At 41.9% G+C, this 14022-nt stretch overlaps 1 protein-coding gene across 1 annotated transcript in view; it reads right to left on the bottom strand.

Moving 5' to 3' along the window:
- Positions 1-5373, bottom strand: part of LOC126259907 (uncharacterized) — a 52518-nt gene extending 47145 nt beyond the window's left edge. The window contains exon 1 of the mRNA XM_049956997.1: positions 5296-5373. The gene's annotated coding sequence lies outside the window, so the exon portion shown is untranslated. The remainder of the gene's footprint in view (positions 1-5295) is intronic.
- Between the last annotated feature and the right edge of the window lie 8649 nt (positions 5374-14022).

Raw genomic sequence — 14022 nt, 5'->3', positions numbered from 1 at the left:
ATGACTTACAATTTCTCCTCACAGTATGCTGCAGAGGCCACTGGAGTTTAAACTGAGGATAGTATCACATGGTTTAGTAATGGAGAACAGTTTTAGCGATCTCTCCTCCTTTTACTGGCAAAGTTCCTACAACGAGGATTGTTACCTCCACGCAGAGAGCCACATTTTCACCTCGTTGCCACGGAACCGACTGCCTTGCAGCGTAGTCGAAGCATTGTGACGCTCGTGCAATGATCACGGATTCTTTTATCGTACAATATTTTGGAAGGTAGACGGTAAGAAGCGAACCGGGTCAAGATAATTGCTGTTAGCGCCGTCATTACGTTAGTGATTCAGTGCGCGAAACGGCCTCTCTCGTCTGCTTGGTATTGGTGTTAAGGACGCCTTCGTGCCTCGCAGCTGTGTGTTAACCGTGGGGCTAAGCGAACGACCGTTGAATGAAAGACAGTGCACTCCCGCGCTATTAAATGGGGATGAGAAACAATACACTAGGCGATATTTAAATGGTGACTTACTATATTTTGCGTTCAGTTACTTGATGAGTGATAAAGCTATATGTAACAATTACATAATTTATGTAAGTCGAAGCGTCTTCACAACCTGGGAAGGTTTTACGGTGAAATTTAATATAAGAAGGCGTGCTGAAAAGCAATGCCTCCCAATTTTTTATGAACATTATAAAGCTTTTTAAATAGAAGAAACGTCATTAACATTCTACGTCTTTGTTCTTCATTATTACATATTTGCAGCCCTCTGCTACTTGAGGGTTCCGAATTGCAGTGTGTAACGTGGAGGTATGTGACGTAACTATGTTGGTGTGTGAGAATTCGAAGATTTCGTCCACACATGCAGCATCCTCTCGTTAACATTAAAACGCCAGACCACACACGAGCGCTGCGAGATCTGCAATAATCCGACGTCTTGGGTTCACAGTCATCGATCGTCGTCCATGCAGTGCCGGCTTGCCTCATCTCATTTTCGTCTTTCGATAACTTCACTTTCATAGTGATAAAGCGGTGCAAGCAGAGGTGATATTGTGGCTCCGTCAACATTCTACAGGGACGGTATCAACAAACCGATCTCTCGCTGCTAGAAATTTGTTCGTTGCCAGGGTGACTATACTGAAATAAATATGAAGACGTGAAGCATAAAGATGTAGAATGTTAATAAGTTGATTTTATTTAAAGAGGTTTAATAGTTTTCACATAAAAAATTCGGAAGCATTAATTTTCAGCACGCCCTCGTGGAGTCGACTGTATATGCTTCACACAGTGTTTATTTAGCTCTCTCAACCAGTTGCGCGATTTAACGGTTCCATCTTCAGGTGACATTTGCCTGGTTGTTTATCTACGTTCACACACATTCCCTCCTCCCCCCTCACTTTATTAGAGTCATACAATCGAGTCAAAAAAATGTTCAAATGTGTGTGTGAGTTCCTAAGGGACCAAACTGCTGAGGTCATCGGCACCTAGACTTACAGACTATTTAAATTAGCTTACCCTAAGGACAAAACACACACCCATTCCCGAGGGAGGACTCGAACCTCCTGCGGGAAGGTCCGGGCAATTCGTAACATGGCGCCTCTAACCGAGCGGCCACTCCGCGCGGCCTATAATCGAGTCCACATGAGTATTTGTGTGCAATACGCTCACACAAGGAAAAAGAAGGAACGTTAAAGTTTTAGGTCCCGCCGACGACAGAACATAAACTCGGGTTGAGGAAGGCACATTTCTACTTCTACACCTTCACTCCCCGAGACACTTTTGGGGGTGTGGCACCTGGTGCTCCTGCTGGGATAAGCGGGCAATCGCAAGTAGCGTACAGACACAGTACGAATTTATTTCCCACCTAGCAGTGTAGCACAGTGTGCCGCTACCTACGACACCTGTTAGTAGGACACAAGCTGCGACATGATCACGAACTGAACAGTGACCCGAAAACGGAATAAATTTCCTTTGGCTGGCTCAAATGGCTCTGAGCACTATGGGACTCAACATCTGAGGTCATCAGTCCCCTAGAACTTAGAATTACTTAAACCTAACTAACCTAAGGACATCACACACATCCATGCCCGAAGCAGGATTCAAATCTGCGACCGTAGCGGTCGCGCGGTTTCAGACTGAAGCGCCTAGAACCGCTCGGACACACCGGCCAGCAATAAATTTCCTTTATTTCACGTCTATGGTCACAAATTTTTAGGTCCTCAGACTACCGGTTTCGGTCAGCAATGACCATCTTCAGATCTGTTTTATAAAAATATGTCCTAATATACCGGTGCCGTAGAGGCATTTGACGATGCCACTGTGGCTCCAGTAAATTAGGGCATTAGAAGGTTGAAAAAGTGCGGTTCCAGACTGTAGCGCCTAAAACCGCTCGGCCACACCGGCCAGAAATAAATTTCCTTTATTTCACGTCTATGGTCACAAATTTTTAGGTCCTCAGACTACCGGTTTCGGTCAGCAATGACCATCTTCAGATCTGTTTTATAAAAATATGTCCTAATATACCGGTGCCGTAGAGGCATTTGACGATGCCACTGTGGCTCCAGTAAATTAGGGCATTAGAAGGTTGAAAAAGTGCGGTTCCAGACTGTAGCGCCTAAAACCGCTCGGCCACGCCGGCCAAAAATAAATTTCCTTTATTTCACGTCTATGGTCACAAATTTTTAGGTCCTCAGACTACCGGTTTCGGTCAGCAATGACCATCTTCAGATCTGTTTTATAAGAAATATGACCTAATATACCGGTGCCGTAGTGGCATTTGTCGATGCCACTATGGCTCCAGTAAATTAGGGCATTAGAAGGTTGAAAAAGTGCGACCTGCTGGTTTTCCCCAGCTTCGGGTGGGAGCTAGTCTGGGTTGGAATGTGACAGTTTCGTTGTGGCTTGGCGAAGCCAACGAATGTGAAAGCAAAGAACCACCTCAAGTGTCTTGGCCTCCACAGAAATGTCAACACGTCCCATCTCCGCACAAGTGTCAACACCGCACAGTTGTCACAAACTGACGATACCGTCCAGGTATTCATCTTAAGTGATCTAGGGAACTTACGGAAAACTTAAACATGTTCTGGATGATTTGAAGGGGATTTGAACCGCCTTCCTTCGGTATACGATTCCAGTGTCTTAGTAAACGCTCTCAGAGGTCAAGCGCCTGAAAGCATATCTCTGTAAGCGAGTTGTTTATACAGCGTATACACTCTTGTCTACTTTCGACTAGTGCATACGACGGCTAATGTTTGATAGATGTGGGTTTGGGAACATAAACGCCAAACGCTCATAACGGTTATTACTTGCAGATGGTATTGTTAAATTGCAGTAATGGCACCGAACGTAAATAAAAATCCACAAGAAACACACGCAGGCAGTCTTCTCAATTTGCCCAAAACCTTTGTACAAGAAGAGATGACTCAGAATCTTAATTCTCCCAGAGAGATATTTCACATTCTTTTGCGGACAATTCAGTCTGATGCTGTTGTAGGCAAACTGTTCTGTCAAATTGTCGAAAGTATTAGAGGAAATCCACAAATGAACTGGAATCAAAGCAAAGCATACAGAAAATGGAGTCAAAAGGCAAACTCGGTCAAGAGCTCGCTGTTAGATTGGTTGCCTTGGTGACTACAGGGGCTGGTGCCGTAGGCGTGCATGTGTCAACATGTAATAAAGACGAGGGTCGTGATACGGATTCAGTTTTTGACATAGGTTGCTCTGATGGGAGGAAAGCGAGGGCACACCGAAACGCCGAGACACACTTGCTGAGCAACAAAACTGAAAAATAAACAGAAAACAGCTAAGAAAAAGAATGTGGTGTTCGAAGTGCTGTATTTCAAAAAACTAAGGAAACATAACGGATATTACAAGCGAGTTGGTTTAGGCGAAGACTTTTTTCTTTTCAGGGACTGGATTCTCTAATCGAAGTATAGATATAGAAATGAAGAACGAATTTCTGACGGTGTACGTGTGAAAATGAAGCTTGGACCGTGTGAAAGCCGAAGGTGGATAAATGTGTGAAGCATGTGTAATTTACTGGTACGGAATGATGGTTTGTGTTCTCTTACTTTTTCAAAAGAAAGTGTAAGAATCGTAAACAAACGCTATAATAACTGGCCTGCTGCACTGTTATATCCCCTGATGACAGTACTGAAAATCAGAATTCTCAACTTAGGAGTCAAAACTGTGCAGCAAACAGTATTTTCACTTTTTGTCATTAAGTAATTGCTATACACTGCTGACTAGCTCAGCCATAGCCGAACCCTTATGGTTGCATTGTTTTAACGAGATCTCCAGAGCCTCAGCACAGACATTACGTGATCATCGCCAATTTTACATTAATGTTGCTGATTATTACTGTAGCGCCGTTTGAGAATCATTGAAGGGATAAGACTTTACCATTACTTTGATTTCTATTGTTCAAATTTTTTTTTCAGTTTGTTTTAATCTTTAACTAAAAAAGCTGAAGAGATGTCCAGAACCTCAGCACAGACATTACGTGATCATCGCCAATATTACATTAATGTTGCTGATTATTGCTGTAGCGCAGTTTGAGAATCATTGAAGGGATAAGACTTTATCATTACTTTGATTTCTATTGTTCAAATATTTTTTCAGTTTGTTTTAAACTTTAAAAAAACTGATGAGTTTTCGTGAAACCTATACGGCAAAGACATTTTGTAATTTCCCGCTAATATGTATTTCTAGTCGGGAAGGGTAGTAGGATTTCTTAAACTGTGAATCCAAGTCGTTATCTTCTTGGTCTGAGATCGATAAAAGTACGTATGTTATGAACAGGAACATTAGTTGAAACAGAACATCGCTACACTATAGTTAGTCCGATTGGAGGTGGCCATGCTGCAAATAATTTCAAATATTATTGTGCTGGTGCTACTAAATACATTTAGATGGAAGCTTCTAAGTGAAATGACAACGAATTATTATTTATCAGACTCTGTAGTACTGCTTATGTGGTGTGGAGAGGAGAATGTTATGTTAAAAACGACACATAAAATTTCAACGCCACGTAACTAATAATAAAAATTGTCGTAAAATATTTCCGTCTTTATTCTAAAATCAGACTGCATCTAAATGTGTCTATCTTTATCATCATTACAACTTTCGCGGTGATAGCAATTTTTTTTCGATTTTGAGCATTTGATATCTTATGGGGCTCAGAAGGTAACTTATGAACGAATAAAATTTTCAAGATGAAAAAACATCGTGACTGGTTGCCGTTCTTCTAAAAAAAAGAAAAAAAAAGGTCTTTGACAGCATCGACGGCAGCCGCGTTAGCGCATCCACTTACCTTGGAACGCGGGACGAGAGGCGGTTAGAAAATCCGTGCGCTGCGCCGCAGTCGTGTGTTTATATAGGGTGGGGTGGGGGGCGCGGAAGGCTGCAGACGGGAGAAAGGAAGAGGGTGAGGAGGGCGCCCGCCGCGGATCATCCTCTTCCCCTCCCGCCTACTAGACTCTCCCCACTCCCCCCTGCCCCCCACACCCCCTCCTGACAACGCGGAGTTTACCGACTCATCCTCGGCGGCAGCCTCCGCAGTACCGGCGTCTGCACGAGCTCCTGACCTTGAGAGCTCTTCAGCTGCACTTTCACTTTTCTTCATTCAATGTCAGTCCGTGTATCCTCCTCCCTTCCTGCCGCTTGCAACCAGGATAGCTGCGGCGGCGGAGCTCCTGGAAGTCAGTCGGTACTAAAAATTCGTTCCCGGTAAGACCACAAGGTCGCCCACGGTTCAAGAACCCGAGAGAGTCAACGGATAGAAGAGACCGGAGTGGGGTCTGATATTACAGTTAGCGAACGTCAAACAGTATTCAGTGCGGACAAAACCAACTGGCTAGGCACTAGTGCTCTCTGTTAGCGCAGCAGACGTTAATCCATAACCACATCGTGCCGTGTGCTGTATTCGTTTTTTTTTTTTTTTTTCCAAATCCTGAATAGGAGGTAGGTACGAGGGTCATTCTATAAATCATGGCAGCTATGCTATATTGTGCGAACGTGTGAAATCACCGTAATCGCAGTAAATACGTCTAAAACTCGCGGTGAACATTACCGAAATCAGCCGAAAGGTTGCGACCGCATGCGAGGATGGTTTGGTACCAGCGCCTGAAATATTCAATGTGAGGTTGGCCGTACTACAAGGTGGATCCTTTCGCACCCACCCTGCTCAGCCCATGCGACTTGAATTTCATTCCACAGCTGAAGTAACCATTGCGTGGGAGGCGCTTTTCAAACAGTGATAATGTCCTCGCGGCATTTCGGCGACAGGAGTCACACAACGCCTTCCCCATCGTTGGCAACACTGTGTGTGTATATAAATGAGGCACTGTTTTGAAGCACGGTAGTTGCCTTGGATTCATGTTTGTTCATTCTGAACTCGTGCACAATGACTTTTCACAGAGTTCCAACGCGAGTGTTTCATGTCAACCTCTAAAGTGACCTCCTGTACTGAAACTCAATTTTATGTTGACTTTCAAATACACACTGTCGTACTGGTTCAATGTACATGCCGGCCGCTGTGGACGAGCAGTTCTAGCAGTTTCAGTGTGGAACCGCGCGACCGTTACGGTCGCAGGTTCGTATCCTGCCTTGGGCGTGGATGTGTGTGTGATGTCCTTAGGTTAGTTAGGTTTAACTAGTTCTATGTTCTAGGGGACTGATGACCTCAGATGTTGAGTCCCGTAGTGCTCAGAGCCATTTGAACCGTCAATGTACATCGTGGAACTCTCAAGTTGTCGCTTTATCGCAGGATATACCGTAGTAGCCATGACTTATTGAACGACCCTCGTATATGATTGTTCCTGAAGGAAAAGGACCACTCCGTTTAGCAACAACGTTTGTGTGTACACGAATTTGTAAATTCTGTGGAGTTGGTGGATGCATTTTTGAACATTAGCTCAAAAGTGATAACAGTAATAACAAACAAATCATGCATATTGTAGAACAGAATATGAATGCAGATAACTGCCATCTTTACTTATGAAATATTTGTTTATTTCTATTAACTAGTTCAGGAGAGGCATGGAGAAGTTATATATTCAAGCTTGTATCGTTACCGGCTTCCCCCGTCGGAGGTTCGAGTCCGCCCTCGGGCATGGTTGTATGTGTTGTCCTTAGAGTAAGTTAGCTTAAGTTAGATTAAGTAGTGCGTAAGCTTAGGGACCGATGACCTCAGCAATATGGTCCCATAAGACCTTACCACAAATTTCCAATTTTTTTGTATCAATATACAGGGTACTGGAGGTTGCTTATTGTGTCAGTGTGGGTACTATTTGTGTTAGCATACACCTGGCAACTTTTATTTTCAAATTGCATATCGGTCATAGAATTAAGTACTATTTATTAGAGTGGATGCACCAAATAGCTGCTTACAATAAGTAATCTTTATTCATGACAGACTGTTTCGGCTTTATCGCCATTTTCAAGTACGTCTAGATTGATGTGACGTCCATGTTACGTCGTTAGTGAATTGTCTTATAACTGTCACTGTTTTAATAAGATGGTAAATGCTGTCAACATGTGGAAAATAAACTATTAATTACAATTGACAGTAGTTCGACATTTCCACGCTATATGTTTATGGACGTCACATCAATCTAGACGTACTTGAAAATGGCGATAAAGGCGAAACAGTCCGTCGTGAATAAAGATTACTTATTCTAAGCAGCTATTTGGTGAATCTACTCTAATAATCATGTCGTTACCAGGCATATATTATGCTGCTGGTCCTAAAGAAGAAAAATTGTTAAATACCACTTACAACAAAAGATGCCAACAGAAATCTGCCGAAGTTCAGCATGTGCAGACTCGAAAACTAGTTAATAGAAGTGTGCAAGTATTATATAAGTGACTGGTCTGTATTTACATTCAACAAAAAACTGATTATGGTCTGTTTGTTAACTATGGCTTGCGCTGTCCGCGTAGTTGATACTTTGCAGCAACTGAATCTCAGAAGCAGTTGTACAATATAGCACATTTTCTCCTAATGTGTGCGTAATCCACACTATCACCTTTTGAGGACTTTCCGATTATTGAACCTTTCAACAATATTACCGAAGATAATTACAACTGACAATGATATAGTATGTCAAGCTATAGAGTGCTAGCTCGGTAGTACAACAAAAACTGACATGAATCTAGATGACATTCGAACTTTGGCCTTCTGTAGTGTCTAGACAACTGATTATATGACTACACCAGCAAATAGAACTAAAAAAGTGTGATAATATTGCATAGTGTGTTCAAGCTATCGAAAAAAAAAAGTTTTCAGCATATGATAGTAAGCAAAAGAACGACTGTTTTGGTGTATGGTTAGCACTTGTATCATTATCGTCTTGTGCTTGTTTTATGTTTTAACATTTGTCCTCACATGCTGCAGATTAACAGTAAAAGACGATCCAATTTTAGTCTAATCCATTTACCATTACATCGTAGTAACAACATGACGTACTACGACCCGATTCAAATATAGTAAACTAGTGAGTTTTTGTGTGAGAACAGCATCTGTAAATCAACATACAGTCAGGTTTTTGTCCTGATCTCGTAGAAGCCGTGCTTAATACGTCGTTTCCCTGTCGAATTATAAGTCGCGGCAACTTCGGTATGATTCCTGTCTTTCAATAAATGTGTCATTTCTTTTCGTCTCATTGCGTATTTTTTTCAGTTCTTTCTTTGCTACACTAAAACATTTCTTTCTATGTGTGATCCAAGTTTCATCGAACTATCGAACTATGTTACATGCGAAGGTTGATTTCGTCCTTACGTTTTGCACACCAGTGTTGGTGCACTATCTCAATCGTTTCTGAGCAACAGCTCTTTCTACAGTCTCGAGTAGGAACAGTGCGGACGTAAACATGCTGTTTTCTACTGTCAGTTTTCCTTTACGACTCATAGTGAAAAAGACTTTTCCTCCACTTGTAAGAGATTTTACTGCACTTGTAAGAGACTGGTTTGCTAACTGATAGCGTAGATACTCATCTGTAAAGTGCACAGAAATATTTGCACATACGTGTTCGACAGTGTCTCTAGTAAGTCTGTCGGTTACATCACTTCGCTCTTTTCAGTTCGGAGCCCTCTGTGAACACACAAAGATACGCAGAGAATAGTGGCTCCCGCCAAATATGAGGTCCTGGTGAGAGATTTCGCTTGATGTTATGCAGCCCACATTACAGAGCTGTCATACGGTTCCTACTTTGTGACAATTCTCGGTCGCAATCTGCAGGGGCAATGAAAATGCTCCTGCAGCGTTTCCGATGGGAAGTGTTTCATCACCCGCGCTACAGCCCGTAGTTGGCTCCCTCTGTGTTTCACCTCTGCTCGCGTTAACTACTGGCTATCAAGACAATATTTTCGTACAGACAACGAAATATGGATGAGCGTAGAGAATTGGCGGGAAGCATAGGCGGCTGCCTCCAATGACTAGGGTATTGGAAAGTTGGTACAACGCTACGAAAAATGTCTAAGTCGGAGTGGTAACTATGTAGAGCAGTGTCTGGAAGCTGTAGCTAACTGTTGCAGATAAAATATTTCTGATTTTCAAAGTGTTTTCCATTTCGCGATCAATCGGAACTTACTTTCTGAATAGCCTTAGTAGTTCGACCAATAAGTTATTGATAGTAATTCTGCCCTACAAGTCATCTGAAGAACAAGGCTGAATAACGTTTCGAGCCACAGTAGTGTTAGCATTTGGACGTACTCATGTGTGAGAATTACGACTATCAGCAATTCAGTCGTGGGTACTGTTGATTCCTCACTTAACAATGACAGTAAAACAAATATGTCAATAAGTTACATATACATTTAATATTATCTTCTCCGTTGAAGTACTACACACGCTGGTAGTGATAACCTTTCTTGTGTCTTTCCTTGTTTTTGGAATATCTGGTTGCACCTTCAACAATTACTTTTCGGACCATGTTCAAATGCTCACGTAATGTTTTCCATTTCGTTCACATTTTTATGGCATGGATTTTTCTATACCACACAGGACTGAAAAGAGAACCGCATTCATACAAAGCGTAGGGGGCCAGACGGTGTTCTGTTGCCTGTTATCCTTTTGATATATTTTCGTCTGTGCTCTCTAACAAGAGCAATCGCAGCTTCATGCAGTAACTGTAAATGTACACCATGTGTGCACGTCAGCAACACTGTGTGGAGTATCGCTGCACAGAATACTTACTGTACTAATAAACTGTTCCTAACTCAGGCAACCAGGACAATACGGCCAGCTGCTCGAGTACTCCATTCAGTGGCATAATTACAGCAGGGTCGGCGAGAAACGTTGACAACTGGCGAAAAACGTTGTCTGACGGCTGCAGTGGGCTTGGGATGGCTGCTTCGCTCTTCTGCCTCAACCAGTTATGTAATGCGTTTTGCAAACGTCTCTATGGAAACGCCTCAATGTTATCGCATCTCTATACACATGGCTATTGTTTTCGCCTGAAGCTGTTTACGCTTCAGCTGGAAACGGCGCTGCGAGCTGTCAATGGCCTTTTTTCGCAGACTCTACTATGCAGTAACTGGCGGCCAAGTCAAACAGCGGAACTGCACGCCTGCTAACATCTTACCGTTTCTTTATTTCTTCCTTTTTTTGAAACTTTTATTTGTTTAGCCTGTTTATTCGTTTGTTGTGATGATCATGACTTTTCATTGAAGTAAATGGTACACGTATCAATAATTGTTTTTCGTAATTCAGTTCAAAATATGGAACAACGCACGGTTCAACGTCTCATTGCTTGCAACAATAAAGTGATTCCTTTTTCATTGTTTCATCGCCGATCGGTACAAAACTACAACAAACAAAACAACAAACGCGCAAAATATACTCTTTACGCTTACGCTGTGTTGTTTTGCTTAGCATAAAGAAAGTCGCGACTGTTATCCTTTACCTCTTTATAGGATGAAAGTTCAGCCATCTCCATACTGCGAAGTTCACCCGACTGAGATTGCAGACCTTAGCCATGTGATACTAGAGTGTTCATGATATGGCAGACAACGCTGCAAGTTTTTTAAGGCTTTGTTCAGAGCAAGAATTCCCTAACCTACATCTGTGACGGACCTGTTTCGACAGCTGACCACAACGGACTATGTCAGTATTGCCCGGTTTCTGCGAGAAGCGGATATCCAGTTATAAATCAGACTCAAAGGTTGAAGCGTAAGAATTTGTGATATATGGCCTGTATTGAGTGTGTGAACGGACAAAGTGCTATGAAGTTTGCCTGCAATTTATGTAATTTTTGAATATCCTCAAGAATCTCTTTGACACATATTCGTCTCCTTATACTTTATTGCTCCACAGTTCACCCCCATCTTTTTCTCCTCTTTCCTCTTCTTCTCCCACGACATCCTACTTTCTTTTGCTATTCCTCCATTTTTTCGCCTGTCACAATATTACGCCCCCCAGAAACTGGTGCCCAGAAAACGCGCCCCTTCTGCTGTACCCTACAGTTGCCACACTGACTCCATGTTTTTGTGCATCTTGAGGTAAGCAAAGCCTATATGACGACCGCTTAGGATAAAACATAAGTTTTTTAGTTTTTTCCCTAATAGAGTGTTTTACACAGTTAACTCATTCCACACGCTTCTCTCCTCCTGAAGCACCTTGTATTTGAAGCTAAGTGTAGATAATTCCAAAACCTATAGATGTGTTAGCCTGGTTATCTTTCGTGGTGTTCGTGACAAATGCGGAGAAAAGCTTTTCACATATATTGTACAGGTGTTAGCTGGACTGGCGACACTGATGTATGATGGAAAGTAGCAGCAAAGTGCGAATGTGTGTTCCCTTGAGTTCGTCTTCGAGACGACAAGAGGTACCAGAGAAAACCAAAAGAGAAAAGAGCTATATAAGAAAGTATTGCGCATTGGTTTCACTGGAATTTTATCACGATGGGTTTCAATTATCATCAGCCAACGATTTTAAATAGTTTTCGATTTTTCAGTCTCAACGAGATACTAGCATGTGCAAAACGAAGCAAATTGTTACCCATATTTCTATCCTGTTTACATCTACATCTACATACTTATTCTCCATATCACTGTGCAGTGTATGTCAGAGCGTTCTATTCACCTACGGAGCGATGGAAGAAAGACAGTTTAAATGCTACCATGTATACTATAATTACTCTAACTAGTTGTGACTCAGTTGTATTGTAATCACAGGACACCATTTTTTGCTTTTTGTTATGGGAACAATTTTACATTTCTGAACATTTGAATCAATTTGCAAATCTCTGCACGATTTTGAAACGTCGTCATGATCTCGCTGGGTAAACGTGTAGTTTATTTTTATTTTTTATTTCAAACAGTAGGGACAGTTCCACTGTAAGATAAACTGAATTTTCATCATAGCAATGGCTGTTGATAGAGTTCGCGGGTTACACATATAGTAAAGTATCATACCAAATATTTTTAAGAGAGAAAGAAAATACTATACAGGAACTATATGCATTTTTAAGGCTTACGTGATGATCACTTTTCCCAGCCTAAGGGGTAATGCGGCCATTGCCATTACAGTAGGGTTCTGATTTTGTTGTTCTGATTTCCAGACTTTTTCTAGGCATCGTGATGTCCTAATACCTGAAACAGTACGAAGTGGCTGCAAGAAACCGCTTGTTATTTTTGTATTAAGCCAAATATAACATTACCAATATTCTATAATTAAAACAACCAATTCTACAAAATATACTAAGACACAAAACAGGTTGTAAATAATGTAAATTAATTATTTCAAAGTCGTCACAAAGGGATAGAATGAATGGACGATAATTTTCCATATAAAAGGATTTAGAAGTCAAACTAATTTATAGTATTAAGCGTGCTGTATAGAAGAAAATAGCTCTTATATGGATAAACACCTTGGCTACGTTTCACGACCGATAGTGTGGCCACTTTTCTCGATCGCATGTCGTGCCGGCATTGTTGGTTTACAGATGAAACTGTCAAACTAAACGAAACACCTTATTGCTCTACATATAAGTGAGATAAAAATAATAATATATATGACTTTATATCAGACGACTGAAAATCAGTAAAGTTTTTACTAAAAAATAGCGGATAAAGTCTGCTTTGGCATACTCACTAGAAACAAAGATGCTTTGAATCAAAACTAGTCTGACCGCTTTTCGGCAGGCAGCAGCGCTGTTCAGAGCAAAAAATATGCAACGGCCACTTTTCCCACCCTGGCCACTACGCGCCACCGTCCCCGGGCTACATCAGCTGCAAAAAAGTCGGATGCTGCTATTAATATTGTCTGCCAAATTAGTAATGCACAACAAGAAAAAAAATCAACACACTTTTCTGGGGCAAACTTGAAATTAGTTTTACTTCCGTCAGCGATGCTTCATCCAAGACAACTTCCTGTGCCCTGCCTACCAGTAAATCTCCAATTCAGCCACAAATTCTGTTTGATACCCCGTAAACCATCCTTTTGTTAATGGTTCAAAAAATGGCTCTGAGCACTATGGGATTTAACTTCTGAGGTCATCAGTCCCCTAGAACTTAGAACTACTTAAACATAACTAACCTAAGGACATAACACACATCTATGCCCGAGGCGGTCGCGCGGTTCCAGACTGTAGCGCCTAGAACCGCTCGGCCATCCCGGCCGGCTTTTGTTAATCAACGTTGGTGTGGCACCAAGTAAATGCTTCTAAGAAGCAGATTTCCTTGACCCACAGCCTTCAAGAAGTCATGTGAGAAAGGTGCAAGAGGGGTTTCTCATTATCGGTGTTTTAGGAATTCATACTGGTTGGCGTAGGGAAGATCGCGCTCTTAAAAAATAAAATAATTAGGAAATTTGTGGTAAGGTCTTATGGGACCAAACTGCTGAGGTTATCGGTCCTAAGCCTACACACTACTTAATCTAAGTTAAACTAACATATCTATGGACAACACACACACCCGTGCCCGAGGGAGGACTCGAACCTCTGAAGTGGGGAGCCTCGCGGACTGTGACAAGGCGCTCTAGACCACCCGGCTACCCCGCGTGGTAACTCTTCAACATAATGCATTTTGTATGAGCTCA

This window comes from Schistocerca nitens, chromosome 5 (genome assembly GCF_023898315.1).
Source record: "Schistocerca nitens isolate TAMUIC-IGC-003100 chromosome 5, iqSchNite1.1, whole genome shotgun sequence".
Taxonomy (NCBI): Eukaryota; Metazoa; Arthropoda; class Insecta; order Orthoptera; family Acrididae; genus Schistocerca; species Schistocerca nitens.
Note: the sequence above shows the minus strand (reverse complement) of the source record. Positions and strands in the feature narration are given on the sequence as shown.